Genomic DNA, 6,000 nt, shown 5'->3' with positions numbered 1-6,000 from the left:
CAACTAGGTTGCTGTTCGAGCCGGGGCGGATTTTTCCCCTTTCGCGCGCCTGCCTACCTTCATCTTTGCCCTTTTGCAGGCTGTTCGCGGCAGGCAGACCCAGACCCGCTCCTTTCTGACCGGGTTAAGACAGGGACATTATTGACCATCGTTGAAGATAATAAGTAACCGCATGTAGCAGGGTGCCCACTTCTAGCCCCCCACCAGCAGACTCCCCCCAACCCACCTTACTCTTTACCCTCGTGGAGGGAGAGGCCATCCGCCTCCCTCTACCATCCTGCAGGCCCTCCGGGCTGCAGCCCCGAGCTCCCTTGAATCCGTCCAGCCGCCTCCTCCGGGGCGGAGGCCACGGTCTGTGCCCTAGCTGGGGAAGGGGTGGGAAGAAGGGGGCGATTCGTTTTTTTCACCCTTCTGTCCTTAGGAGGCTTTTTATGCCTTCTCATCCACCAGCTCCACGATACCCAGAGGCGGGGGTTATCTGAAATAAAAAAAGGGAAACGTGCCTCGATGTGTTTTGCTTTCCCTGGTCACAGCCGCCTGCCCCCGGGCGTCCCGAGCGCTCGGTTTTGGTGCAGAGGGTCCCTCAGCTCCGCGGTGCGCCCTACAGAGGGCACGGGCGCGCTTGCTGCCCCGGGGACCGGTAGCGAGTGTCTCCTTTGCAGGCACTGGGGCGGCCTCGAGGGGCCGAGAGGCCGAGCATCGCCCTCTCCGCGGCACCCGCTGTCCCTCTGCGCATTGTCCTGCCCCTGGAACTGCACTGAGCTTCAGCCTCAGCCCAGAAACCCAGCTCGATGCTGAGAGAGGACGTGCGTCCCCACTCGCCCTGAGGCCTGGGGTCTGCCCACCAGAGCCCTGCCTCCATGGGGCTGGGGCGGCGTGGACATGTCCCCTTCATGATGCCCTCTCCCCCTTCAAAGACCACTGCTGAGTGGTGCCGTTAGTCATCTGCTCTTTCTAGACTTGTGTGCTGCGGACTAGCCGGCCGAGTGAGCTCAGGTGCACACTGGGGTCGAGCTTGGTACGGGTCACGCGTTCCTGGGGGCAGCAGGTGAGCGGCCTTGCGAAACAGGAGGGATTTTTAATTCCACTCTGGCTTCTCCTTACGCTCGGCGTGCAGCCAGCGAGTGGGCCGGCCGTGATTCCCCTTTTCCTGCTCTCAGGACGCTGGAAACCCAAAATGGGATGCCAGTCATGCCGCCCTCGTGGGGCTTGGACAGTTTTCGTCGTTTACATTTCTTTCCGTGCCCACGGTGCGAGGTGAATGGCCCGTCCCCTGCCCCGGAGCCGCAAGGTGTCGGGTGGGGACAGGGCAGTGGTGTGAGTCGCGCGGAAGGGGCGGGCTGTGGTTTGGAAAAGTGCAGCCGGCAGTGGGAACCGGGCAAAGTTAAAATGTCAGAGCCTTGGGGGACTCGCGCTTGCGGTTTTCCGAAGGTGCGGTGACGCCGCTGGACCTCAGGGGGCGCCCCCGAACCACTCGTCGGGCTCCTCCACCTCCGTGCGGTAGGCCCCGGTGGGAGCCGCCGAGTCCCAGGCTCCGAGGCGCGGGTGCGCCTTCGCGGGGACCCGGCCTCACCTCTGCGCTGCTGCTTCTGGCCCGCTCTCAACCCCGTGGAGGCTGGGGCTCGTTTTGGGGCCCCTCTTACTTGCCGTCATCTGGGAGGCGTTTACCTGCTTGACACGAGGGATAAAAATGCTTCTGGTATTGGATTAGGGTTCTTGTGAGATTTTAAGCAAAACCCCTGGTTAGTAATTTTGTTTGTTTCTCAGAAACTCACTAACTTTTCCGTTGCATTTGAGCTCTCGGCTGCTGTCCTCAGGAGCTGTAACTTGGGAGGGTTTGGGATGGTTTTGTCCCAGCAGATCTGAAACAGTGGCGTGTAGTCTCCCAACCAAAAAGTATGGCAGGTGTGGGACGCGCGTTGCTGTTAGTGTTTGAAGCGATATTTCCACTTTCCAGAGCAGAAGTGTTATTAAACACGATATAGTGCATACATAGTACATTCTTTTCATGCATCTCTTAAAAATACTCTATAATGGAATAATATAGGGAAATGTAATGGACCCCTAGGGACCCCCCACCCAGCTACAATGATAAACTCAGTCTTCCCTCTTTCATACCCCCATATCCTTCCCAACACCGCCTCATTTTAAAGCACATCTGACACCTAGTTCATTTAAGCATTGGGTATTTTTTTGATAATCGCTGAGAATGTAAGTGCCTCCTACAGGATATAAAATATATATCCTGAGAGGGTTAACATTTTATGTATTTTACATTCTTAAGCTCTTCAGCAGAAAGTTAAAAAAAAATTCTTTTTTATTGATTTCTTCTCTCTCTGCGTCCTCAGAGTGAAAGCCTCCTCTTTGATTCTGATATGTTTTGTACCCTAATTAGATTACATCCAGGAGGCTGACGCTGGAAACACTTCAGATGGATAGGCTCTGCCGGGTGCGTTTGGAGATGTCAGAATCTGAGGATCCATGATTGATGTCTGGTGCCTCTCCCTCTAAGCTGTGTCTCTGTATTTGCATGGACATGCTTTAGTCCTGATGGGCATCCTTTATGGCCTTCTTAGGAAAATGTGAAAGCAATATTTATAAGTCTTCTGTCTTACTCTTAGGGATGGGGTTGGGGAGGGGGAGAAATCATCCAGTCCCCCCCACCCCCTTAAGAGTCTTGTTTGAAAATAAAGAATCTTTATCCAGCCATTAAACTGGTTCTTCTGACACAGTTAAGTAATACAATCTTTGATGTTCCCTTCTAAACATTACCGAGTTGATGAAATTAGCACATTGCTACCTCACGGGGCTTTTTGGAAATCGAGGAAGCTGCTGTGGCTGGAGGCAGAGGTGTTGTAGGAAAGGGTGGCTGAAATGAGAGAAAGAACGAGCCAATCCTGAAGCTGTGAGCATCTCCCCTTAATTTTGGACCTGTTTTCACTGAGTAAAAACTGTTGTTTATATGAAGTGGAATGCTGATGGTTTTATGCAGCCAAACAAAACAAAAACCCTTTCAGATAGATTCATCCTTCTCTTCTGGAAAACTCCCAAGTTAATGTAGCATAATCAGTTACCTATCAGCACACCAGTGGGAATGAACTTTCTTGCCATTCATGTAAGATCATTTAAGATGCCCCAGAGCCATTGTTACTAAGGCCCCTCTCCTTCCACCCTCCCCGGTTTTCCTGGAAACTCCATGATCAAAAGGACAGTCTGGATACTTACCTGAGCCTTATCTGTATGAAGGAAGCAAATGAAGTGTTGCAAGTGCTTGGTTGCTTTAACCCCTTCCCTTCTATGGTGAAAGGTTTCTTTCTTTTTTTAAAAATCTGAATTTCCATTCAGCGTTTAACTTGGAGCATGCAGTGTGGGTGTGCATTCTGAATTGCAAGTGTAAAAAATTGACGACTAACACTTTGATCCTGGGGCACATTTTTCATGTGGTCAATTTCACAAGTCGGAGCTTATGGGAGAACTTCAGAATGCCGAAAATTATCTCACAAGTGCTTGTGTCCTCCCACATAAGCTCTTCGTGTGCTTTGGTTACAGGTTGACCACTATCAGATGACAGGTTGTAATCACTGCAACTGCATTTCCGACGGTATCTGTGTAGAGAATAAAAGGCCTGCAAATCTAATGATAGAGGGAGCCAAGGAAGTGTGCCCCGCTCCCACTCGTAGGTCTCCATCGGAGCCAGATCCAGGCAAAGCTGGTAGCTACTGAGGAGGGGCTCAGGAAAGTGGGAGAGTCTGCCCCCCACAGGCACTGAGAGCTTATGTGGAATCCGCAGCAGTCACTGAATTTGTTACGGAATGAGGTTGCCTGGGCACACTGTTAGGCCTTCAGTAAATATTTGCAAATGATTAAAACATCTGATATCTGGGTTTCCCTGAGAAATGGGAGTGACCCGCTCACTTGCAAAGAACCAAACACATGGTGATGGCAGTATTCTGTGTGCTTACAAGATCAAATGCACATCTGACTTGAACTTTTTTTTTTTTTTGGTATTGTGTTTATGTGGAGTTGTGACCAAAAAAATCCACTCCAAAAAAGATGTGTTTTAAAAACCCTTATTTTCCCCTTACAATTCCTCTGTCTCAAATTTCCAATACCACAGAATTATCTCTTTTAAAACAGGTCTGGAAGTAATGTAGGTGAATTTCATTTTCAGAAGTGGTTTGCTCCTATTAAGTAAAGGATTAAGGTTTACAGTGATGGCTGTGCAAGATTGTTTGAAGTAGCCAGAGGGGTCTGTGTGCTATTGTCTCCTTCGGTAGGGACACCTATAATTGGAGGGGCTGTTTCACCTGGCATCATTCACGGCAAAATGCTTGGTGTTTTGACTGACAGAAAACAGATCTATGTGAGATGACTTGCCAGGACAATGCAGGCTCGAAGTTTTAATGACTACACTTGATAAGACCATTTTAAAAATTGTACAAAGTGCCTTAGCTGGTTGTTCGTTCAGTGGTTAGAACATCAGCCTGAATACTGAAGGGTCGAGGGTTTGATTCTGGTCTAAGGCACATATTGGTTGCAGGTTCCATCCCTGCCTGGTCCAGGCACTGGGCGCCTTCAGGAGGCAACGACTCGATGTGTCTCTCACATCAATGTTTCTCTCTCTGTCTCTACCTCTCCCTTCCGCTCTCTCTAAAAAAAATCAATGGAAAAAATATCCTCTGGTGAGGATTAACAAAACAGCAACAACAACAAAAATTAAGACAAAACAAAAAAACTGTACGAAGTGCTTTTAGGGCCAGCTGACCAGGTTCCAGATGTACCTGGTTTCTCTTTCGAAGCCCCCCTAACTGAACTGGGCAGTGTTACTGATGTACTTGGGGTGGGAGATGGGAGGCAACTTTCACACTGAAGAACTTCGGTATCTGCCAACCAGTTTATGAGTGACCGTACTGGTTTCTAAGTATATAACAAGGAGAAGACTTTGAGGAGCCTAGAACTTGTTAGTACTTTTCATTTTCCCTCTCTGTGAAATGGCCTAGTGATCGCACCCTGATTCCTAAAGTCTTTGTGAGGGTTGAATGAGAATGCCTGCTACAGGACTTAGCACTGTGCATGGTAAATAGTAAGTGCTCAGTAAATTAACCGTTTTTGTTTTATGTATACTAAAGAGATTTGGATAGGAGTATGTGGAAAGAAGAAAATGAAAAGGACAACTGTATGCAAAGCAAGAACACTTACATTTTTTTTTTAAATATATTTTTATTGATTTTTTACAGAGAGGAAGGGAGAGAGATAGAGAGTCAGAAACATCGATGAGAGAGAAACATCGATCAGCCGCCTCCTGCACATCCCCCACTGGGGATGTGCCCGCAACCCAGGTACATGCCCTTGACCGGAATCGAACCCGGGACCCTTCAGTCCGCAGGCCGACGCTCTATCCACTGAGCCAAACCGGTTTCGGCAAGAACACTTACATTTTTAAAATATAAACTCAAATGAAGGTTTTTGTAGGTAGCTTTGCTATTGTGGGGGAGGGGGAATAAGGACTGGCCTGAGGGTATCCCACGTAACATTGGAAAGTTGGTTACTTTTTGAGGTTTACCGAGATGAGAAAGCCATGGTGAAGTCCACTTTTTTCAGCTTAAAATGGGAAAGGTGTTTTCCTCAGGTTTAAAATGCGCACTGAGCCTCCAGCTCCCTGCGTGGTGCTATCCTTCCTAGGAGGAGTTGTTTGGTCCTGCGCCCTGGAATGCCCCTTCCTCCTCTAAGGCCTCCGCATAGTAACAAGGCGAGTGGGTCTCCTGTTAGGGCCATTTCTGGGTTTTCATGTGGCAGTAGTGGGAAGGGAACAGTAGTATTTGGGTGTTGCTTTGCTTTTGTGCTGTGTGGCCGGTGAACACGCGAATATCCCTGTCTCTATATCGTCCTGGAATCAGACTGGCAGAGCATAGGAGAGAACCGCACGCCGTGCCGAGTACCTGCCCTCTAATCAGCTTTTTGCAAACTGAAATCAGCATGGTGGTGTTCTGGCCAAACTAC

The 6,000-nt window shown here is 49.1% G+C and overlaps 1 protein-coding gene across 1 annotated transcript in view; it reads left to right on the top strand.

The window, feature by feature from the left end:
• Positions 1 to 6,000, top strand: part of LOC106724754 (receptor-type tyrosine-protein phosphatase gamma-like) — a 594,585-nt gene that overhangs the window by 1,315 nt on the left and 587,270 nt on the right. The window lies entirely within an intron of this gene.

The sequence above is a fragment of the Myotis brandtii genome, unplaced genomic scaffold (assembly GCF_000412655.1).
Source record: "Myotis brandtii unplaced genomic scaffold, ASM41265v1 scaffold954, whole genome shotgun sequence".
In the NCBI taxonomy this organism is placed as follows: Eukaryota; Metazoa; Chordata; class Mammalia; order Chiroptera; family Vespertilionidae; genus Myotis; species Myotis brandtii.
The sequence above is the reverse complement of the archived record's forward strand: the minus strand, read 5'-3'. Positions and strand labels throughout refer to the sequence as shown.